The 26,056-nt window shown below is 41.2% G+C and overlaps 1 pseudogene; it reads left to right on the forward strand.

The window, feature by feature from the left end:
* Positions 1-1,876: 1,876 nt before the first annotated feature.
* LOC148041428 (tryptophan synthase beta chain 2, chloroplastic-like) lies at positions 1,877-26,056 on the forward strand (annotated as a pseudogene).

Here is a 26,056-nt window from a genome sequence, read left to right on the forward strand (position 1 = left end):
TGGCCTGGTGATAGTCATGTAAATCAGACTCGCTACTTTCCTCCTGAACATAGTAGGGTCTTCTATCTCATCCCCAATGTTAGCACTCAACTTCACATTTTGCTCCAATGGTATTGAAAGAGGCTTACATGCTATCATACCATACTTGGATGTAAAGAATGAGATTAGAGGGTCTTACACGGGTCAACACGAGGATAGCACATGCGAATACCCGGTTACACGGATGGGGTATTTAAGGTGTACAAGGACCTGGTTAGGGCACCATTTTGAGAAATATACATCTGTCCTTTCACCTACTTCACCTTCTTCCCTGTCCTTCCATAGTTGCCAGCCAATTCTCTCTCCTCTTCTTGTCTTTCTCTCTCTTCTGCTAGTCTTTCTCTCTCTTTTTCTCTCATCTTCTTCCTCTTTCTCTCTCCTCTATGCAGTCTCTCCCTTCTCTCCTTCTCCCTCCTAGGTCTCCTTCATTACAGTTGGTATCAGAGCTTAGTTTTTAGATCCTTTCTTTTCTCTCTCCTCATTCTCAAATCTAGTCTCATTTTCCAACAATAAACCCTACTTTTTAGGTACACAGGCAGAGATGGCAGCTTTCTTGGAAGACACACAGGAGCTATGGCAGGAAGTTTGACTAAAATTGGAGGCCAAAAGGCAAAGATGGCAGCTCGTTTTTCAACCGCAAGCCAGTTTTGAAGAGGATGTCACTTTCTTGGACTAGGAAACTAGTACTCCAGAAATTCTTAATCATACCTCAGGAGACAGTGCAGTTTGGCAAGATGCAATTAATGAGAAAAGCTCGAATCACAAGTCCCTGAAGATTATTAATATGAGTAGTATGAGCCAACTGTACATCTTCAAAAGCAATTGTCGTTGATGCAGCCTATTTTCTCGCATATTTCCACACAAGACTTGTATGCAGAATTCTAGTCTCCAGCGCTGCTTTCACAGATTGAGACGATGTGAGAAGCCAAGAAAAGCCATAGAAGGCATCGCATGCCTACCATTGTTGAAGGAGGATGTGCATGTATTCCAGCTATAGTGGTGCATGCAGGTGATGCAACCTCATCCTTGAGCTGTTCAGGATGTTTCCTTGTTTCCAACACCATCTTTGCAGCCCTAAGAACCATTTGAGAAGCAAGAGCAAGGGACAGATCTCATGACAGCCCAGTTGCTACACCACTATCTGCAAGAGCCTCAATCGCCGTGTATATACAAGCTGGTCCTCAATGCAAACTCTTTGATGTTCTCTCTCGAGTCAGGCAGCATCAACTTCAATGGCAGGTTCGGAAGATGTACAATGTGAGGAGGGAACTTTCGAGCGGTGGGGGGGGGGGGAGTTTGGGACAAAACCTTGCTGAAGCCAAAAGATCTCTCCCAACGAAAGACGAGGCCATTGTAAGCTCTTTCCAAGCAAGACACGAAGCCTTTTGAGCAAGCTTGGATGCCATCGCAAGCACGCATGCCCTCGCCTTCTACTTCCTCAATATCGGGCATACTAGGACCTCCAATAGTAGCCTAGCTCTGACAGATGAATAGCATCCTCATATTCTCTTGCCTATCTGCATAGTGGACATTTCACAGTTTGAGCTACTGATTTCAGCCCTTCTACTGTTGGAACAGACGATGGATCAGCTAATCCATTGCTAAGAGGCTTTCCACGGAGAGACTCCTTAATCTTAGAACCCTTGCCGTCTGCTACATCATCATCTCCATTTGCCTTATCTTGTTTTCTAGCAGCCTTGTTTCCTTTTGCCTGTTTATGATCCAATAGAGACGCTCCCTTGCTGGCACCATTGAGGATCTTGGCCTGTTTCACCTTGCGTATACATGGCCAAGGGAGCCATAAAATCTATGGCTGTCTTCTGAAGTATTTGGTTCAATGCTGAGATGTCCAGACTACACAACCCTGAAGTTGGTTGTGAAACAGGTCCATTTGGTACAACTGGATAAAGTGGTGATGCAGGTAGCAAAGGAACCAAAGATTCAGGAGCTGCACTTGGCTCAAAGCTTGAAGGGGACAAGGTTGGGGTGTTGTAAGGTCCTTCAAGGAAGAAAGTAGATGGTTCAGGAGAAATCTCCAACGACACAACACCAACAGCTATAATGATGCTGCTGTTGATTCAACAGGCCAGAATTCCTTGTTACATCCAACTTCTACAGACACCTCTCAAACTGCAGAAAATGGCAGACAGGCTTCTTTATCTGTAACATTTGCTGCAGCAGATGCACTTGCCAATCCCATGGAAGCCACTCGCTCCAGGTTCTGCAAATGGTGTTTGGATACTCCTCATTTCAACCTGGACAGCTTGAGACAATACAACAGAGTTTGGTTGGGGATTCCACCATGTTAGTTCTGCCCACAGGCTCGGGGAAGTCATTGTGCTATCAAGTTATCTGACTGATCTGTAAGATTATGTTCAATATTATGATGTGAGTGGAGAACATCAAGATTTTGGCTTGGTGTTGCTGGCTGGGGTGTTGGTGGAATTGAAGCAGAAGCCACAATGCTTGGTCAACCTATGACCATGGTTCTTCTTGAATTCATTCATGGGAATGTGGAGATGCTTTCCCATACATAAAGCAGTCAATGGGGCACATCCAATACCTGCAAAGATTTCCAATTTGGATTCAAAATCTCCTTTGCACAGGGGATGTTAATGCTCCTTCCAAGAAACCACTATGTCAACACAAATGTGGTGGCTGGTTCAAATAAACTCCTATAGGTTGAGAAGTGCAAAACTCTGATGTTTGTTAGCTGATGATGTATTATAGAAAGTAAGTAGACACAAGTGGTCACAAGTACAGTACAAATATATAGAAAGATTACATAGATATGAGAAGATAATCAATACACTTGTTCTTGCTCCAGAGACTCTTCGAAAGATAAATGTAAGCGAATTTTCAGGACCTATGGTTAGCAAAGTGAAATCATGAACCACTTGCGTGAAGCAATAGTTTCAACAAATCCGTCATGCTTCCAGAACAATTTTCATATGCAAATCTAACTTTGTCTGAACATTCGATACAAAGTCTGTCTGAACAAATCCATACGAGCCTTGACGGCAACAGCAACTGATGTTGCGATCATTATGGAAAAGTAGAAAAGGAAGCTTGCAATTCCTATAAATACTTCATAAATGCTGAAGGATGAGTTGTTGACAGCTTCATGATTGTTCTTTGCAAGGATCATTAGGGTCTGAGCTTTGGCAATGTAATTAGACCACTAATGGCAACAAAGATGAGGCGGCAAGTGTTTGATCATTGCTACTAAACTCATCTGCTGCATCATGATGCACATGTTGTAATAGCTAAAGAGAATTTCTTACTGAAAGGATCGACTTGGCCATTTCAGATGTTCTTCTTTGGGCATCATCAACCAGAGCATGTCAAACTTTGCAAGCTCAATTGGCCAGTCTGCAACGATCTTCTTCTGATCAAGATGGACCGCAATCTGAAGATATTATACGACATATGATTGATGTGACACTTGAAGTGCAATCTATTCGGAAAGAAACAAAGATAAGTAAAAGAAATTTCAAATTTCGTACTTTCAATGGGTCACACGATGGAAAGACTGTACTTGCTTTTATCAGGCACTTTGATGATTATTTCCATGATGAACTGTATGGCAAAAAAGAAAAAATTAGGTATCACTAATCGTTTAGTGGATAGAGCATCCTTATGGTGGACTATTGTCCACAATAGCATCGATTGTCCTACTACTTGGGAGACTTTCCAAAAGAAATTTTTGCAAAATTTTCTTCCACCCCAATTCCACGAAAAAGCAATCAAACAATGGGATCTTCTGCAACAAAGAGATCGCGAGCCTATTTCCCAATATACCGAGCATTTTTGGAATGCTTTATTGCAACTACAAATGCTCAAAGATGGACTTGAGGTGACTCATAAGCGCAAGTTTATGTCTGGGCTACTTGGTCACTTCTATGCAGAAGTGAACATGTTTAAGCCAATGACTCTCGAAGATGCGATTTCCTTGGTCCATGATGTCGAAGATAAGATTCGAGGGTGAGAGAAGCGACCACAACAATTTTCAAACAATAGTAACTTTGGTACAAAACAATTCAATTCTAATTTTCAAAGATTCAATCAAAACTGTTTCCTTCCATCTTCATTTCGTAAATCTTGGACACAACCCCTTGCTTTACCATCAAACACAAATCCAAATCCTAAGGCATCTCTTCAGTCAAATCCCAACATTCCTAAACTTCCAGCTATTACCAATAATGTGTCTAAAGCCAAATTCATAGTTTGTTACAAATGCCATCAACCTGGATATCTAGCGGCGAATTGTCAATCCAAAAAGCCAACTGTTCACATCAACTATTTGGGAGCGGTTGAAGATGAAGACCATGAATAAATGCCATATTTCACAGAAGATGATGACGATAATGGCACTACTTCAGATACTTTACCAGGTATATTGAATCTCCATTCTTTATTGATGATGAAATGTTTTGTGCATAGTAAAGAAAAGACTATTTTACATGATGATGGGAGTACACACGATTTTATTTATGCAAAATTGGTCAAAGAATTGAATTTACATACTGTTTCTACTCATTATCGCATCAAGGCTGGATTCTTAGGCACTAGACACAATGGAACAAAAGAAGTGCATGATTTAGAAATTAAAATTGGTGATTATGTTGAACGTAGGAATTTCCTAGTTGTGTCTTTGTAATTTAGTGACATTATTCTAGGCATGCCTTGGCATCATCAGTATAATCCCGATATAGATTATTCTATGCATTCAATGAAGATTCTCATGGAAAACAAATTACATTGCATGGTATGCACACTTTTGATAAGTTTCCATTGCTTAGTTATACACAAGCTAAATGTGCATTAAGAAAAGGTAGCAAATCTTATTTAATCTGGGCGAATAAAATTGAAGTTACGAAAAATAAGATGCATCCAATTTTTTTCACAATTTAAAGATTGTTTTGTTGTTGACTTACCACCTGGTTTACTATCCATAAGTCTTGAAAATCATAAAATAGACCTAATTCCAAGTTCTCAACCACCATGTAAAGCACCTTATCGACATAATCAAATTGAATAGAAAGAACTTCAAACTCAAGTTGAAGAATTGTTAACTCGAGGACTCATTAGACCTAGTAGTTCTCCATTTGGTGCACCTGTCTTATTAGTTAAAAAGAAAAAAAACACTTATAGAATGTGCATTGATTATCGTGCCCTAAATAAAATCACTGTCAAAAATAGATATCCCATTCCTAGGGTAGACGATCTTATGAACAAACTACAAGGGGCTACAATATTTAGCAAAATAGATATTAAATCTGGATACCATCAAGTACGACTGGACACATCTGACATTTTCAAAATTGCATTTAGAACTCAATTTGGACATTATAAATTCCTAGTTACGCCTTTTGGTTTAACTAATGCACCAGCCATGTTCAGTCGTATGATGAATCACATATTTTTGAAGCTTCAACATCGTATCATTGTTTTCTTTGATTACATATTGGTTTTCAGTAAGAATGAAAATGAGCATTATGAACATTATATTTGGTTTTCAAATTATTGAAAGAGAATCAATTATATGCTAACCTTGAAAAGAGTGAATTTTTCCAAACACAAATTGAATATTTAGGACATATTGTTTCATATGAAGGTATTAAAGTTGATCCTAAAAAGATAGAAGCAATTTTGAATTGGCTGATATGTAAAAATGTGCATGAATTACGTTCTTTCCTAGGTCTTGCTAGCTTTTACATAAAATTTGTGAGAAAATTTTCATTGCTTGCATTACCTTTGACAAAATTATTAAAGAAAGGTATTATGTATCATAGGTCCGAAAATCAGTAAAAGTCCTTTGATTTACTGAAACATGCTTTAACTCATGCTTCTGTATTGCAACTTCCTGACTTTACTAGACTATTTTTTCTAGTAGCCACTGGTGCTAGTGGATTTGGAATAGGAGCTGTTCTTATGCAAGATTCTCATTTCATAGCTTACTCCAGTCTGCAAGCTTAAACCCTCTGAACTCAAGTATTCTACTTATGATAAGGAATTGCTAGCTGTAGTACAAGATTTATGTCAATGGAAACACTATTTAATGGGATTTGAATTCATGATCAAAACTGACCAACAAAGTATTAAACATCTCCTTAGTCAACCACATATATCTGACCGACACATTAAATGGGCTGCTTTTATTCAAAGTCTTCATCCACTTATCCAATATCAACACGGAAAAGAAAGTGTTGTTGCCGATGCCTTGAGTAGAAAATCAACTATTCATAATATCTTTGTGATATCTTTTGATTGTCTTATCCTTATGAAAGCTACCAATGACCAAGACCCTAGTTTTCAAGTTGATTGGAATAAATTAATTACCAATAACTGGATTCCAATTGATTCATTGTCTTACGCTGATGGATTTACGTTTTATGAGAAAAGTTTATGTGTAACTGTTTATTTAGATACTTTGTGTTGCAGCACGAAATTCATTGTCCCCCATATCAAGACCATAGAGGTATTATTTCTACTTTAAGTACTTTGATTGACGATTTTTATTGGCCACAAATGGAATCCGATGTTTCTAACTTTGTATCTGTGTTTAATTTGTCAAAGAGTTAAGCGACACCATGGTAAGCAGTATGGTTTGTTAATGCTTTACCAATCCCTGAAAGACCATGGGAGCATATTTCAATGGATTTTATTACTGGTCTGCCTAACACTAAAGCTAATCATGATATGATGTGGACTATTGTAGATCGATTTAGCAAACAAGCATATTTCATTCCATGCAAGAAAACATTAACTATATCTCAAGTTGCTCAATTGTTTCTGAAAATTGTTTTCACTAACCATGGTTTACCAAAAGTTATTATTTTTGATCGAGATTCTAGATTCTGCAATAAATTTTGAACTACTTTGTTTGCTAACTTAGGAACAAAGATTGATTTTTCATCTGTATTTCATCCTAAAAAAAATGGGCAAACGGAAGCTACAAACAACGCAATCTTAGATCTTTTACGTGCATATGCAATTTCAAAACCACAAACCTGGGATACACACTTGCATTTACTTCAGTTTGCATACAATAACACACCCCATACATCTACATGAAAGCACCATTTGAAATCATTTATGGATATAGATTGCATACACCTCTTACTTCATTGTCAAACAGAGTTAAAGCTGCTGATGATATTACCCACACGCATGCTACTATTTTCGATGAAGTTAAAAATATGATTGCGAAAGCCCAGCAATCATATACTAAACAAACAAACAAGAAAAGAAAAGCTATGAATTTTACAGTTGATGATTATGTCTGGTTATGAATTGAAAAGCGAAGACTACAAAGTGTTGAGAAACACCCTGTTGTAAAGTTAGCTCCTAGATTTTATGGGCCTTTCAAAATCATTCACAAAATCAATGATAATGTCTTTAAACTAGAACTACCCTAACATTGAAAAATCCACAACACTTTTCATATTAGTTTGTTATGACCTTTCAAAGGCGAATTACCTGTCCATCCTGTTTATGAAAATCCTCCTTTGTTAGAAGAAGAAACTGGAATCCTTGAACTTGAGACTATTCTAGATACTAACTTTATGACGACTAGAATCGACCGTAGATATTCTAGATATTTGGTGAAATTAAAAAATCATCCTGTTGAAGAGACCCAATGGATGCATGCTCGTGACCTAAGTGCTTACCCCTCACTGCTTGCTCCACATTGAACTAATAGCAATTGAGAACAATTGCTATCCCACCTCGAAGGTATGATTCCAAGAGGCATATTCCACAGTGGATTCCATGAGGTTTTGCGGTGGATTCCGTAAAATTATATTTATTGTCGGGACTCGTACACAAGGTGGATTGCTTGTGCGAAAAGTTGATCAGGACACCTATTCTTTTTGGGTGTTTTGTTAATTTAATGTGCAAGTGGGTGCTTCTGCAAAATACATATTTAAATTAATGGACGTTTATGAGTTTAGAGTGCGCACTCGTAATAAATCAAGGTTAGGACTGAGTTCTAACCTATAGTTGATGTGTAGAGCATGTGGCGGTGGCGCTGGGAAGCACTGGGCGATAGCGTGTTTTCAAGTTATTTAGAAGAAATTATTATTTTTGATGGGTACACATCTTAGGCGTGGAGTCAATATTTATTTTGACGAACTTATTTATTAAAGCTCTTGACATATATTTATTATTTTGTATGTGCATGGGCGCACGATTTAAATATTCGTTATTGGACATTTTATTTGGGCACATTCCGACTCTTTGGACGCCCAACCGCTTTATTCTTTATTTGGACAAAAGCAAACACAAAAGCTAAAGCATGCTAATTGTAAATTTGGGCTATTTTTAAGCTTGGAGATGAATAATATATTAAATACATGCTTTGTGGAGCTCTCACACAAGGCATGGGGGGAGATTGTACCCAATTAGTCTTCTTGCTTCATGTCGTGCAAATTTTCTCTCTTGGTTTTTGAGGAAAAAGTAGAGTTCTTTGTTGTTGGGAACCTTCTGGCGCTTGTTAACCCAACCATGAAGAAAGCAAAAGGAAATAAAAAAAACGCAGGGCAAAGGCGGAAAAAAGGTAGCCCGATTGAAGAAAGAATAAGAGTAAAGGCCAAAAGCGCAAGGGCAACCTTAAAAGTCCAAGGCAAATGCAAAAGGGAAAAGGCGCATTTTAAAATAAAAAGGCGCACCCTGAAATCTTGTAAAAGAGCGCGGGGCTCTCACCCGTGCAATTTGTAAATGTAGACAGGCGGTGGAAAGGAATCTAGAAAGATAGAAGAATAATGGGAAGAAGGGCCGGCCATGTAAAAAAGAGGAAAAGGGGATGACCGCCCAAAAGGAATTTAGGGTTTTGTATATAAAGTTGAAAAGTGAATGAGAAGCTCATTCTTGTGTGTGGCCAAAAGTAGCTCTCCTCTTCTTCTTCTTCTTCTTGTTCTTTCTTGCTTGAGCTTGTGCTTGAGAGAGGGAGTGTGAGAGTGGGAGGGAGTGAGTGTGTGAGGGTGAGGGACCGAGGAGGAGAAGCTCTCCATCTTCTCCTCTCTTCTTCTCTTCTCTTCTCTTCTCTTGTCTTGCTCACGGCAATGGAGCTTGGAGCGTGGAGCTTGAGGATGGAGCTTGCTTGAAGCTTGCACTTGGATCGTAGAGCTACCGGAGTGCGCGGGAGAGGAGGTAACTCGAACGGCATGGAGGTAAGCTCACTACACCCATAGATATGGATGGCGTGTCGGTTATGTGAGAGGTAGCCATTAGTACTCGGCTTGGAACGCTTGAAACAATAAGTGGTCCGTGGGTCTTGGCAGTTGAGTGAAAGCTCCCACATTTTGGTTCCATTGCTGGGACCAACGGATTCAAGCCTTGAGCACTTGCGCGCTTCGAATCGAGCATTGAAGTAAGGGTTTTTCCTGAACCAGTGCTTGAGATAGGTAGGAACTGAGGGGGTTTGAAGATGGTATTCGATCTCCTTGGCAAGTAGGTTTTTTGCTTTTTTGAGATTTATGTTGTGAGATGGAGTAGTGTAGGTATTTACTTTGTGATTTGGATGCATTAGGGTAGGAAAAAACAAAGAAAAAGAAGAAAAACAAGCATCAGGGTTTTTGCTGGCATAACAGGGAATGGGGGTTTGATTCATCTGATTTGCATTTTGGAGTTTATTGGCTATCCTAGGTATATAGATCTCTTCCCCATCACTCCAGCATCATTCCTGTGGAATCTTGTAGCTTACAATAAGCAATGCCTTAAGATTTTGGACGAATTCATGCTCGAAAGTGCGTTCGGGTCGGCGGAATCGGACACCCAATCCAGTGTCCGATTCTCAGAATCGGACGTCCGATTTTGACAATCGGATGCTTGAACAGCCATTCGATCAAACCAGTCAGACACTTGGAATCGGACGTTTGGACAACCGTCCGATCGAACCACTCGGACCATCCTGTTCGATTGGACCACTCGGGCCAACCCGTCCGATTTTGAAAATTGGACCACACGAACCAGTCCAGAATCGGACCAGTCTAGAATCGGACCAGTCCAGAATCGGACCAGTCTAGAATCGGACCACCCAGAATTGGACCACCAAGAATCGGACTAGTCCAGAATTCGACTAGTAGAATCGGACCACCCTGTCCGATCTGATTCCCAGAATCGGACATGACCAAAATCGGACCAGGCCGTCCGAGTCCTAGAATCGAACCAGTCAGAATCGGACCTTGGACCAGTCCAGAATCGGACCAGTCCAGAATCAGACCATCTTGTCCGATCCGATTCCCAGAATCGGAGGTGACCAAAATCGGACCACTGGGCCGATCGGACCAACCCAAAATCGGACATTCGATTCTGATAATCGGACTCCTGAAAATCGAACATCTGAGGATCGAAAAAAAACTGTCAAAATCGGACAGGTATCTAGAACACAAATTTTGACACGTCTAAACCCCGAGATTGACCCCAAAGGCTACGTAGAGCTAAAGGCACATCACAGATCCATCATTGGGCTGAAACTTAGAGCAAGTGGTTCAAAATTTGGCTATAAACGGTCCTCCAAATTGTGCATGGTATTTACCGTAACAGCCTTGCGGGCCGGGGGGACTACCCCCCCAAACCCCCGAAGACCCCTCCGCACCTCCCCCAAGTAGGTTGGAGAGAAAACTTGCGCTGTGACAGGTCCTCCAAATTGGACCCTAGTGCACTAATGGCTCTACACAAGCATGGATTCTCACTTGCAAAAGAGCAACCAAAAGCCCATACCCGAACAGAGAGAAACAGAGACCCTAGAACATCAATGGGCCAATCTAGCCATCAAGGGCAAAAAGGCCATAGCACGAGAACACAAAGACATTGTGTTCAGACCATGTCTAGTTAGAGTGGAATGCAACATCAGCAAGCTACAAATGCCAAGATGACTAGACATGACACTCTTGATGAGAGATGTACCTTGAGCAACACTGCACAGACAACCCAAGACATTGGTGGAGAATCCACGTCTGGTCATGCAAGTGGGGACTCAAGGGCATCTGTCAGAAGGCTTAAATTTACAAGCCAGGACCCGGAAGATGAAGACATAGTACCACCTGCTTATCTTAGGGTCAAACTCACCGCAAAAAAAAAGCATACTATTGATGCTTTGATTGATGAAGGAGCAGATTTTAACATCTTGACCTATGAATCATGGACCCTACTAGGCCAACCAGAGCTCACACCGACTAGTGCAACTTTTAGCCCTTATGGGAGACACCCACAAACACTCATGGGGAAGTGCAAAATCCTTGCGACAATTGAAACGGAAAGCTTGCCTATCCTATTTCATGTTCCTCCAAATAGTGCTAGCTACGGGAAAGAAACCCTCCTAGGAAGACCCTTCAAAAGGGCGACCAAGTGTGAGGCCGACTATGTAGCACAGAGGATACACCTGACACTACCGGGTGTGAGGATAGTCACAACCTTTAGCAAGGGTGACCTCATCAAACCTCGAGGGAAAGGCAAGCAAGGTGTTGACATAACAGTCAAGCTTGCTAATGAGAGCAAGGACTTGTTGGAAGAGTTAATACAAGCACAGGTCGAACAACGAGAGCCAGTGAGTGAGGCCATGCCTGAACCAAGAAGGTCAAGAGACAATGCTAAGGACGGGCTTTGGACTTACAAATATCGTAGAAGACCCCAAAAGAAGCCCAAGCCTTATAGACGCATGCATCGATGGAGGGTCAACACAACGCCGCGATGGATATCCAAAGCGTTGCTACATGCTCAAGGGTACTACGCAGGTAACCGATGGATTTGGGTACCAAAATCCCTTGCTAAACTGCCTCCATCAGTTGAAGGCCAGAGTGCATCAAAAGCAATGAAGCACAGGAGGAAATCTAAGAGAAACTCTAGGTCTCGAGGCAACAAACCAGACATGATTGTTCGGAAGAAAGAGCCTCAGCCTAGCATGCTAAATAGACAGATATCATATGTAGCCATTGAGCATACAAAAAAATCATTAGTGCCCAATGAGCCTTTGATTTCCCAAGGGGAGAACAAACATCATAGGCACAACATTACTCATGGCAAGGCTACTCTCTCAACAAAGCAAATGGCACAATCGTCTAATAGCCTTGAGAAAATCATTCAGCTAGTGCCACGTCCACCTATGAGTCCTAGATCTCCTACTCCCTCTTCTCCCAAACAGACACAGGAAGCACTATAGTAGTTGTTGAGGGTGACTACTCAATTCCAATCTCTATCTCCATCTAAGCTTCCAACCGTCCAAGAGGTGGGACATGACGCCATCTGTAGCTCTCAACCCAAGGATATGCCTGAGCCACTCAATGTGACTAGATCAGCTCATGTTCGATCTACATAGATGAGTGCTCAAAGGCCAACAAAATACACAACCACTTCTGATCGCCCTAGGGACTTGACACCGCAATCCACCAAGGGTAGCCAGCCCACTAAACTAGCTACTACTACTTCCAATCAGGGATCACAGCAGTCACAGCCCTTGGCCGTGACAATGCCCCTTGTGGAACATGTCCTTAGAAGTTTACATGTGGAGGTGTCACAACCAACTTTCTTGACAACTCCAGCACTTTCAAAGTGCCTAAAGCCTAGGCTGGAGGAGTTACACACAAGGGAGTTGGCTGAAGAGCTAGACTCTCCGAAAAGGGAGGCAGTTTTGCTCTCACAACCTAGCAAGGCTATTCAGCAGGCCATGGCCATGTCCCATAAGGACACACTAGAGAAAGAGAATGCTGAGGCCCAACCAAGCACATCAATGGTTGACCTAGTCCAGGGTCCTGAGTCGTTGAGAGATGCACCTTCACTGACTAAGAAAAAGAGGAGAAAACATCGAAAACAACAGCAGCTACAGGTGGTTGTGGACCCCAAGAATGTTGAGACCAAGAGCGCTGGAGAGCTGGGGAATAAAGCATCAAGTCTATCCACCAGTGAATCCATTGATGTCTCTCCTAATAGCGGTGAAACCTCAGACACATCCGTGTGCTCTAAAAAATCAAAGCAGATGTTGCCATCAACAATTGCTTTCAACACTCAATCCACTGACAATAGAACTCACATCGACCAATCAAGAGTGGATACAACACTGTCACGACGGGATGACGAATTCACACTAGTCACACCCAAGGAGAACCATGACGCAATAACAAAGCCTCAAGAGAAACATGGAAACCCCAAGAGCAATGAGCATAAAGCCTAGAACAACTCCTAGAACCTTGCATGAGATGGCAATCGAGCAAGCCCTCGTTGAACATAGAAGTATCGCAAAATGCTTAGCCGAATTGGATGCTAAGCTCAAGGTGTTCGCACGAGTCTACGTCCTTGCGGACGTGGGCACAATCCCCAAGGAGCAGCTTGGAGATTACTTGCCCTTTCCTCTATCCTGGGAAGAGCAAGAACATCTTAACGAGCACTACGACAGGCTCCTGCATGAATGCATGCGACTCATCTCTGACGAGAAAGTCGACAAACTGCGCTTAACTATCACGTTCAATGATGTGCTCTGCCAACCAAATCTCTTAGAGATAGAGCAACTAAAGCGACTAACAAAGGGCCGAAGTCAATTTGAACAACATTGGTGTGAGAACCGCGTTGCAATGACCGAACTAGGGGCTCAAATCATGACAGTCTCTGAGGAGCGATTGGCCAAATGGTGATCCCAAAGGGACCCAACCTATGTGGCACCAACTTCCCTTCGAGTGCTGACTGCGATTCGGGGTATAGACTTGGCTGAACCTAGCCAAGAAAACTCTCTGTTTGATAAGGTTCTCACTGAGGAGGAGCTACATGTTGCCAGTAGACTCGGAGGGTCCATGCTGCTTGATGTGGCAAAATATCTATCGGTACTAAGTAAGCTGCCACGAGTGCTAGATGCGTGTGCCACGCTCCAGTACAACGCCGAGTTCTACAATTGGTTCTTATCCTCGTGAAGTGACATGGATTCATAAATATGTATATAAATAAACATTGATTTTTGTGTCACCATGTATAAACAATATCAACACACACAAGCAATGATAGTCAAGTGCAGGGAGAAGAGTTGGGTCTGACAGGCTAAGCTTCTCAAGTCCTCCTCTCCTCACGCATTTAAAAGACATATGACCATCCCCACCTCCAAGTGAAGGGCATGCAACCCACATTACTGCCATAGGAAGCCTTGACCAACAACTCTGATGGTGTAGACAGGGTATAGTCCCTTTCCATACATCTTCTTCCCTTTCTGGTCTATCCTTTCGAGGAGGAGCCCTGCCTAAATCCATGACCGCCAGCCGAGGTAACTTGGCATGAACCAAGGTCTGATAATGGCAGGAGGCTAAATATACATCACGGGGACCATCCCTCTACAACAAGCACTGCATGCCCCACCCCTCCCCTTTTCGTCCTATGCGCTTGATAATCTGCACTATAATCCCTTACATATGAATGGTCTTATCATGTGACAAATCCTAATCCTTGATTCGCATCTTACAGGCCCACCGCAAGGAAAACATGGAGAACCAAGGGCAGCTAGCTTGCAAGGACGCTCTCCGCAGCTAAGGGAACATGCAACACACGCCCCTCCGCCAGTGCGCTATGTGCCCACGCTTAAAAGGTACGCCAAGAAACACGGCCCCAAGCGACACCCCCTCGGACGGAGGCCGAAGAAGCCGCGGGCCAGGGGAGTGGACGCTCAAGGAGGTGCACATAATGTGGCAACACCAGTGGCACAGACCCCCAACGTACGCTCGAGCACCATATGCTCAAGGGCAGAAAGGGCAGCTTGGGACAGGGAAGAATTCAATGAACTATTTAGAGGCATTTTGGAAATGGTGGCGGCCCGGGACTACACCATTCATGTCTCGGCCGACATGTTCCCTGCCCAGCCTCATGGAAGCCCCGCACTAGCACCGCCCCGGTCGCTTAGCCAACCGGACTCACCTTGCCTCGTACCTATCGACTAAATCCCTATGATGTACAAGTAGCTCGACAAGTCAGCATGCCATAACATTTTGTTTTTTGATGAGTAAAGGGGAAAGATCCCCACTTGTACACATTCCCGTTACTTCTCGTTGATGTATGCGACCTTAACAAGCAATGAAATAGGCATCCCAATAGACATCATAGAATTCTAAAAAATTAGGTCTTATCATGATTGTATTTGTTCGATGCACTTAACACAAGCGAGCATATACTCTCACGAAGTGACAAGTGAATGCAGGATGGCACATGTCTTTGTGTGAAAGTGTTCAATGCCCGATCACCGCAAGACCATCGACCCCACAAAGAGCCGCGACAAAGCCATGCTACTGACAGCAAAAACCACCCTTGCCGACCGCCCACATCGCATGGCCCAAAGCATATTCATGGGCTACGCTCTCTTTCTGGGTCAAGCTCTATAGTTGGCTCACGGCAGTCATTACCTCAATTGTACCAACATCGCGTGTGTCGCAAGGAGGTTTGCAATATCTCAAGTGTATCTTCCCATCTCAACAACTGCTTCTCTAACAACGAGGCTAGGGCACAATCATCACTGTAATATCCATTTCTTGAGCCTTTGAAGCTTGACATTTTTCAACCCATTGAAAGGCTGATAGCCTCAACATATTGTAATGGTTGTACTCAGGCAAGTCCCAAAAAAAAAAAGGAGAACAGAACGAAAGCAAGAAAGAAAAAAAAAGCACAAGAAAAAGAAAGAAAGAAAGAAAGAAAGAAAGAAAAAAAGAAATGAACGAAAAGATAAGAAGCACCCATGATCACAGCACAGCACCTGGGGGTCCTCAAATTAGGTACGTCGAGTGACCTTGATCAATTGGCTCCGTCCCTAGTCCCCTAGCCCTTTAGCATCATCCACAATTGTTCAGGGCACATCAAGGGCAGGATATACCTAGGGAGCTTGTCTCGCCTATGGTTAGACCTGTCACCCTGACCCACTTGCACAATTCTCTCTTGCACTCTGCCTTAGTACCATTGCAATCAGCGGTGGTAAGCACCGCATGATTGGCCATGAAAAGTGCACTGTCCTCATCAAGCAAGTCCAATAGCTTCTAGCTACAGAAAGTGTGGCGTCCCGGTATTCAATTATGCTACGTCATGCAGTCATAATGCAAAGGATGTCTCATATACTTGTACTTCTTCTCAACATGGACAACTTTGCTTCATCCACACATTGTTACGAGAAACTAGCCCACGGTCTTCTAACTACGTAATATCTAAGTATACACGAGCACTCACATAATATCTGCACGGAAGTATATACACAGTTTGGGTCCTCAAGTGCAGGACAATACTCTCAGCTTGCTTAGAGTTCGACCTGTCTCCCAAACTAATCACATATGTCTTGTTTACGATAACAAGACTAGCACTACCCCTTAGGGAGAGACCACACGAGAGGTTTTCAAAATGTAGGTATTGAAGCCTCCAACGAAATGTCGATCGCTCTTTAGCGACACCCAACTCTGAATGCTTATCCCTTACTATCCGACAAGCCCGCAAAGAAGCCGAATCCCCAACAAATCAACACTTGTGCTGGCCATCAATGCCATCCCCAACACAGAACAGCCCTACCACCAACTCCCACAACCTTCCACCAGCCACCTTGGCCACCAACAGGCCCCCAGGACCTTCTTCCATACCACCACCAACACTCCTTTATGGAAACCACAGGCGTCCTTGTCACCCACGTCTTCGGTGCATGCTACAGCCTGCTACCTATGATGGTGAGTGCCATGGGACTGGAACTCATCTAGGAGGGGGGTAATGTTAACCCCAACACGAAGAAAGCAAAAGGAAATAAAAAAGACGCAGGGCAAAGGCGGAAAAAAGGTAGCCCGATTGAAGAAAGAATAGGAGAAAAGGCCAAAAGTGCAAGGGCAACCTTAAAAGTCCAAGGCAAATGCAAAAGGGGAAAGACGCATTTTAAAATAAAAAGGCGCACCCTGAAATCTTGTAAAAGAGTGCCGGGCTCTCACCCGTGCAATTTGTAAATGTAGACGGGCGGTGGAAAGGAATCTAGGAAGATAGAAGGATAATGGGAAGAAGGGTCGGCCATATAAAAAAGAGGAAAAGGGGATGATCACCCAAAAGGGATTTAGGGTTTTGTATATAAAGTTGAAAAGTGAATGAGAAGCTCATTCTTGTGTGTGGCCAAAAGAAGCTCTCCTCTTCTTCTTCTTCTTCTTGTTCTTGCTTGCTTGAGCTTGTGCTTGAGAGAGGGAGTGTGAGAGTGGGAGGGAGTGAGTGTGTGAGGGTGAGGGACCGAGGAGGAGAAGCTCTCCATCTTCTCCTCTCTTCTTCTCTTCTCTTCTCTTCTCTTGTCTTGCTCGCGGCAATGGAGCTTGGAGTGTGGAGCTTGAGGATGGAGCTTGCTTGAAGCTTGCACTTGGATCGTGGAGCTACCGGAGTGCGCGGGAGAGGAGGTAACTCGAACGGCACGGAGGTAAGCTCACTACACCCGTAGATATGGATGGCTTGTCGGTTATGTGAGAGGTAGCCATTAGTGCTCGGCTTGGAACGCTTGAAACAATAAGCAGTCCGTGGGTCTTGGCGATTGAGTGAAAGCTCCCAAAGCACTCACTGCGCGTACGCATACAGCATCCGATTTGCACACTAGTGGTATCAGAGCGAAGGTGAGATCGAGGGCTTCCAATTGCTTACCATCTCGCAAGAAGGCAAAGCTCCTGGAATGATCGAGCTCTATATTTAGTCTCGTGAAAATCCATCAATACCAGTGCATTCATGAAGAACCCCTTGCTACGCATTCAGTTCATGAAGGACCAGCCTCTACAGGTGAAGGACCACCCAGGAAGTTCCTTTGCTAAGTCTTCTTCGTCTCAGAAAGAGCAGACAAGAATTTTAATCAAGCTAAAGTTTATGAAGCTTAACAAAGCTTAAGATAAGCTTAATCTCTATAAAGTTTGATTATTGGCAGCGGCAGTATGTACTGAAGATCGTCGTCATCGTCAAAAAGCTGCCGACGTCCTCACGTAGTCGATCAGATTAAGCAAAGTTTTTTTTAATTAAAGCTTAAAGCTTTAAAGCTACTAAGGGTTAAAGTTACAAAGCTTCAATCTCTCCCATAGCAGGAGTTCATACACAGCAACTCCTAAACCTGTTTTCGACCTCCTTGTAAGCCCCTATTCGCACCTGTGCTCTGATAGAGCTAAGTTCTAGTACACCGATTGCTATATGCAATCTACACGGACGACATATCCTTTTGGAAAAAGGCCGACATCAATTTCCATAGCCCTGAAGAAGAAAGATCATCAAAAGGCAATTAAAAAAAAAAGCCTTGTAATCCCGAACTTGAGCTATGCTTATTCCGCTAACAAGATTTCGAGTGTGTGAAGTTGTTTGAAATTTTACAGGATGACCGATCAAAATATGGAAGCTTTTATGACCAAAGGTGATTTACCGAAACCAATGATGGAGCAAAAATTGGACCTAATTATGATGTAGCTTCAAGAGGAACGAAGAGCATGTCAAACTTTGCAAGCTCAATTGGCCAGTCTGCAACAATCTACTGCTGATGAAGATGGATTGCAATCTGAAGATATTATACGACGTACGATTGATGCGGCACTTGAAGTGCAATCTATCCGGAAAGAAATAATGATAAGTAAAATAAATTTCTTCTATTTTCATTCCGTAAATCTTGGACACAACCCCCTGCTTTACCATCAAACGCAAATCCAAATCCTAAGCCATCTCTTCAGCCAAAACCCAACATTCCTAACCTTCCCGCTATTACCAATAATGTGTCTAAAGCCAAATCCATAGTCTATTACAAATGCCATCAACCTGGACATCTAGCGGCAAATTGTCAATCCTAAAAGCCAACTGTTCACATCAACTATTTGGGAGCGGCTGAAGATGAAGACCATGAAGAAATGCCATATTTCATGGAAGATGATGACAATAATGGCACTACTTCAGATACTTTACCAGGTATATTGAATCCCCATTCTTTATTAACGATGAAATATTTTGTGCATGGTAAAGAAAAGACTATTTTACATGATGATGGGAGTACACACGATTTTATTTTTGCAAAATTGGTTAAAGAATTGAATTTACATACTATTTCTACTCATTATCGCATCAAGGCTGCATTCTTAGGCAATAGATACAATGGAACACAAGAAGTGCATGATTTAGAAATTAAAATTGGTGATTATGTTGAACATAGGAATTTCCTAGTTGTGCCTTTGTAATCTAGTGACATTATTCTAGGCATGCCTTGGCGTCATCTGTATAATCGCGATATAGATTATTGTGTAATTCAATGAAGATTCATGCTCATGGAAAACAAATTACATTGCATGGTATGCACACTTTTGATAATTTACCATTGCTTAGTCATACACAGACTAAACGTGCATTAAGAAAAGGTAGCAAATCTTATTTAATCTGGGTGAATAAAATTGAAGTTACGGAAAACAAGATGCATCCTAGGCATACACAATTTCTTTCACAATTTAAAGATTGTTTTGCTGTTGACTTACCACCTGGTTTACCACCCACACGTCATGAAGATCATAAAATAGACCTAATTCCAGGTTCTCAACCACCATGTAAAGCACCTTATCGACATAATCAAATTGAACAGAAAGAAATTCAAACTCAAGTTGAAGAATTGTTAACTCGAGGACTCATTAGACCTAGTAGTTCTCCATTTGGTACACTTGTCTTATTAGTTAAAAAGAAAAACAACACTTATAAGATATGCATTGATTATCGTGCCCTAAATAAAATCACTGTAAAAAATAGATATCCCATTTCTAGGGTAGACGATCTTATGGACAAACTACAAGGGACTGCAATATTTAGCAAAATAGATCTTAAATTTGGATACCATCAAGTACGACTGGACACATCTGCCGTTTTCAATCGTATGATGAATCACATATTTATAATGATCAAATTGCATATTTATAATGTGGCTAGTGCATTAGTTAAACCAAAAGGCGTAACTAGGCGTAACTAATGCACCAGCCACATTCAATCGTATGATGAATCACATATTTTTGAAGCATCAGCATTGTGTCATTGTTTTCTTTGATGACATATTGGTTTTCAGTAAGAATGAAAATGAGCATTATGAACATTTATATTTGGTTTTCATAAAAGATAGAAGCAATTTTGAATTGGCGGATATCAAAAAATGTGCATGAATTACGTTCTTTCCTAGGTCTTGCTAGCTTCTACACAAAATTTGTGAGAAAATTTTCATTGCTTGCATTACCTTCGACAAAATTATTAAAGAAAGGTATTGTGTATCATTGGTCCAAAAATCAGCAAAAGTCCTTTGATCTACTGAAACATACTTTAACTCATGCTCCTGTATTGCAACTTCCTGACTTTAATAGACCATTTTTCCTAGTAGTCAGTGGTGCTAGTGGATTTGGAATAGGAGCTGTCCTTATGCACGATTCTCATCCCATAGCTTACTCCAGCTGCAAGCTTAAACCCTTTGAGCTCAAGTATTCTACTTATGATAAGGAATTGCTAGCTTTAGTACAAGCTTTATGTCAATGGAAACACTATTTAATGGGATTTGAATTCATGATCAAAACTAACCAACAAAGTATTAAACATCTTCTTAGTCAACCACAAATATCTCATTGACACATTAAATGGGCTGCTTTTATTCAAAATCTTCATCCACTTATCCGTCCAAACTAGACCCCAAGGAATGGGGAATCCAAGAAGACTATTGGAAGGTATTGCCACTTACGGTAATTTTTACCACTTATACTAATTTGTCTCGATGTTATTATTTTTGGAAAGAAAAGATTTGTCTTTGAAATAAACTTGTTACAAGTTTATGTATAATGCATTCGAAATAAGATGTTTGTGATTGCAAGCTAGATACTGATCTTTCCTAAAATCATCAGGCTAAAAGATGGATGACTGAGTACAGATCGCCGGACTGAGGTAGTATTCCAGTGAGCACAAAATGTCGACTGAGACAATGTTCTTAATGGCACTAGACCTCCCCAAGGCCAGCATGAATAAAACCTACTCCAAGGGGTTTTTCTTTTTTTGTTTCGCATTAGTGAGTTTAGACCAATCATGACACGAAAGGTCTTATCGTAGGCCAGCATGAATAAAACCTACTCCAAGGGGTTTTTCTTTTTTTATTTCGCATTAGTGAGTTTAAAACAATCATGACACGAAAGATCTTGTCGTAGGGAGCTCTAGTCGGCAGGAGGAGGTGAGAATATTAGGGGGCTTTGGTCATAAACTCCTTAGGCTCTTACAAATTGCCAACTACCCTTCGATTTCTAGAGTGTGTCTTGGAAGTTCCAATACTAGTCGAGGAACGATACTTAGAGAGAATAATGCCTTCGAATAAGAAAATATTTGTAAAAAGTCATCCTTCTGAAAGGAACTATTAAGAAGGAATTGTTTTACTCTATTTTTGTGTTGTGAATTAAAGGCGTGTAATAAATTTGCATCAAGAGATAATTCAAAGAAGCTATTTTTATATGTTAAACCTATAGTGGTAGGTAATTAGGTAACTAAAACTACTCTCTCGAGGGAAGCGGGAGGATGGACCCTCGAGGGGATCCAGACCTATGGCTGGGTGGTCTTGGTAAGCCGAGAGCTTTCCAAAGAAGGAATAAAAATCACATTTTTAATGGCCCATTAGAGATCAAAGAGTCTGACTCGCATCACTTTAGAACCTCGGGCAGAAGGGATTAAAGTGTCATACTTCTTCCATTCACTTTGAACCCAGCACAACGTAAGTTCGTTTCAATTAGTAATTCCTACAGGGAATGGAATCTCAAGCCGCTAATACCAATCAACGGTTAGTAATTGATTTGACTAGAAAGACTCAGGTTAGTCCTCGTGGGAAGGGCCGAAACTTTCATTGCAAGGGGAGACTCAAGCAAGCCTAGTTAGCAAACTCCAAGGGTTTTCACAAAATCTCAGATGACGCTTCCTAGGATATCTCTTGATGGGCTACTAAGAACATACCGCCAAGGAAGGGGCGGGTACGTTGCACTCAAGCACTTAACTTTCAAGCTTGTTTCTATTTCAATAGCTACCTTGAAAGATTTGAAGTGCTCAAATACATCACTCTTTTCCTTCATAAAGTATACCCACAGGTTCCTTAAACAATAATAAATGAATGTGACAAAGTATTTGCTACCACACCAAGAGACACATTTTGTGTAGGGCCCCAAACATCTTAATGCACAACATCATGTATATTTTTACTCACATCTCTATCATGCAAAAAGGGTTGTCTTGCTTGCTTACCAAACCTGCATGCTTCACACACTTTATAAAATTCTATAACTCTAAAAGTAGGCAACCTTGTAACCAATCCTTTGGATTGCATTAATTTTAGCCTTTGCACATTTGCATGTCCGATACATTTATGCCATATTTCAATGTCTGCAACCACTCCTTTTCCTTTAGCATACATAGCAGCATTTATTACAAAAATTTTAGCATCTAAAGTGAACATGCAACCAACTCTACTTCCTTTTGTGACCAACTTTCTACACTTATAATTAAAGTCTTCTATAAAACAACCTTTTGCACTAAATCAAACCTGCAACCCTTGCTCTACCATTTGGCCAATAGACACTAAATTATTTGTAATTGATGGCACATATAATACATCTGACAAACTCTTTGTTTGGCCATTATGCAAGGATAAGGAAGCCTTTCTAATGTGTGAAATTGGGTGGCATGAATCATCACATGTCTGCACATAACCCAAATTTTGCAAGTCCTATATCTCTCCAAGCCATTCAACATGACTGGTCATATGATTAGATGCACTTGAATCAATATACCATACATCATCATGTGTCCCTTTTCTTATAACAGCATTCATAATATGCTGCATAACAAACATATGCTCATTTTTGTCTTTATTCTATTGTAAAGACGATGCATAGTTCCTTTGTTGTTGCAATTTATCACAGTGGATATCATTCTTCTTAGCATAACAATGGGTTGCAATATGACTTGTTTTACCACAATAGCAAAATTTCCAGAACCTCTATTCTACCATTCACCTCTTCCTCTAGAGCTCCCATTGTCTCTAAAGTTTCCATAGTTTTCTAAAACCTACATTTCACCAAATTGCTGATTTTATCTATTTTGTTGGTTTTTACCAGCACCTCTCGTACCATGGCCTCTCGAAGAGGATCTGCCATGTCCCCTCCCTGAACTTGAGTAAAATTCTTGGACCTGTTTACTATTTCTTTCAGATGAGTCACCTTGCATATTGATCTCTTCGGTAATTATGAGAGAGACCAACTCATCAAAATCTGGAAATGGCTTTCAAACATATACATAAGCGACAAATGGTTTCCAATCCTTCTCATTATCAAGGCCACCCAAAGTAGATGAAACCAAATCATCATTATCATGCATTGTATCAATTGCTGCTAAAGCATATGCAATGCTTCTCACCTTCATTTGACAAACATTTTCCCTTTCTTCAATGTATTCAACTCTTGCTTGAGTTGAATCTTTCTTGTCTTTATATTTACTGAAAACATGTTCTCAAAAATTGTCCAAGCTGCACGTGAAGTTTTTGCATTCTTGATATGTCCCAGCATAGTATTATCAAAGAATGCAGATAGCCAATATATCACCTTTTTGTCTTTTACATTCCATTCTTTCCATGCCTTTAATTCATATGGAGTTGTAGGGATACTCAACTCTGGCTTCCTTTTCTTCACCTAAAATGAACTCATAAAGGTCCTTTTCAATGAGGAAGTTCGTCACACGAAAGTTCCATGAAGGGTAGTTGTTCTTGTCTAGCTTCTCAATGATGGGATTTCCATTGTTCTCTGTCATTATCACAAAAATGATACAAAACAACATGAGATTTTCACTCTGCCCTGTTTTCGATGCCTCCACATGCACTATCTGCTAAGAGAGAGAGTGAAATAATGGGAGAGCTTCTTACCTGTTGCTTGCTTACTCGAATCCTTGTTTCTTCCCCTTCACTTCAACCTTCAAAACCAGCCTCTCTTAGTGGCGCTATGCTCTGATACCATGTACAAAATCGCGTGGTGGAGGGACTTGCTTGAGCTGATGCGCCAAACACACATTGTGCACACAAGAGTGAAATAATGGGAGAGCTTCTTACCTATTCCTTGCTTACTTGAATCCTTGTTTCTTCCCCTTCACTTCAACCTTCAAAACCATCCTCTCTTAGTGGTGCTATGCTCTGAAACCATGTACAAAATCGCGTGGTGGGGGGACTTGCTTGAGTTGATGCGCCAAACACACATTGTGCACACAAGAGGAAGCTCACTCAAGAACATAAGAAGAGAGATGGAGGCCAAAATGTTTTTTTGCTGGTTTCTTCTTTTTCTTCCACATATAATACAATGTATACAAAGTATAGATAAGATATAACATAAAGGAAAGTGGTCTACCAAGTCAAACATTGCATAACTGAGTATATTAATCAACTAGCACTATATATTTGCCAGCTGTAGGTAGGTGTAACAAACTACATATAATAAGTGATAAGTCAATGGCCATGTGAGGATCATAATGACCACTGGTGTGCTAAGTATAGATATGCAGACCCATCTAGCCAGGTGGTCCATCATCAATGTTTGCACGTGTTGAGCTTGCCATCTCAACAATGCTTGTATTTTTGTAGGTTTTGGCCAAGTTAATTGCATGGCAACATCCATTCATATCAGTGTAATCAATACCCATTACATCTATTGAATGTTTTAGTGGGGGGTGACTAATGATACTTCTTCCAATGAGCCATTCTATGTGGAACTTTGGGATCAATGCTTTTTGACAAAAGTTATCCAAAGAGATGTACATAAAATCTTTAAGGGTTTCGCAAGTCATAGTTGATCATCACTGGTTTACCAAGAAGTTAGAGATTGTGCATTCTGTATAGACTGAACCCCAAAGGCGAATAGTTTGCAAATTAGGGTAGCATACAACTTTCTATGCAGATGTTAGACTAAGAGGTTAATAAATGCACATGGCCATGGCCACAATTTTATGTTCTAAGGCTGTCTAAGTCATGTGTTGGTTTACATCCTTGAAAGGAAAAGGTCAACTAATTGCAAGTCTTTTTTAGGGAATATGTGCCTAGAATAATGAAATTGCTTGCATTTTATAGGAAGAGCTCACAGGAATCCTAAAAGATTAGGTTGGTAGAGAATTGCCACTGTATTTTGTAGAGAGACTAACAAAACACTATAGCCGAGCAAGATCGGGGCCTCTTATTTATGTGAAAAGAGAGGTTTTGAATCATACAAGCTCTCACAAGATAAACAATTTATGTACTCAAAATGAGACTCTCTGGAGCTGAGGTTAGTATTATAAATATAGTCTCGATAAAACACGTGCTTTGCTCTTCTTGAAAATTGATGTATCCACCTCATGTTTGACATATTTGACACCACCTTGTAGGTATGCATTATCCATTCTAGCATAGCTACATTGAAAGATGCGACATCAGAAGCAATGAGAGATTTGGCCACAAATTTAGAGAGCATGTGTTATATTATGGGATCCGTAGTAGTAGCTAGACCTCACCCTTATCCCATGCTGGTGAGATATTTTCATATTGTTATTGGAAAAGAAACTCAACAACAGGCTTTAGATAAGTGGGGGTTAAACCAAATGTTCTTATTGCCTCTATTGGCTGAGGGTCGAATGCCATGGGGCTTGTTTCATGAGTTTGTGAATGATGAAGATGTAAGGTTGATTGGGGTTGAAGCAGCTAGAGTTGGACTAGGTTTTGGTTAACATGCCACCACATTGACAAAGGGAGAATTAGGGGTTTTGCATGGGGACATGAGCTAGTTACTATAGGATGATGATGGTCAAATTATGGAGCCGCATTCTATAAGTGCAAGGTATGCTAGCACATCCTTGTGTTCACAAGCTTGGCTGTTAAGTCCATTGCCCTTTTTTAATATTGCTAATACCAAGCATTATATAGCTTACTTGATGTTTTTTTTCTTTACTTTTTGGGATCTTTAGGCTTGATTATCCAGGTGTTGGACCAAAAGATAGCTTCTTGAAAGAGATAGGCCGAGTTGAGTGTCAATGA

This window comes from Lygodium microphyllum, chromosome 1, assembly GCF_053477565.2.
Source record: "Lygodium microphyllum isolate KBCC chromosome 1, Lygodium_microphyllum_v1.1.10, whole genome shotgun sequence".
NCBI lineage: Eukaryota > Viridiplantae > Streptophyta > Polypodiopsida > Schizaeales > Lygodiaceae > Lygodium > Lygodium microphyllum.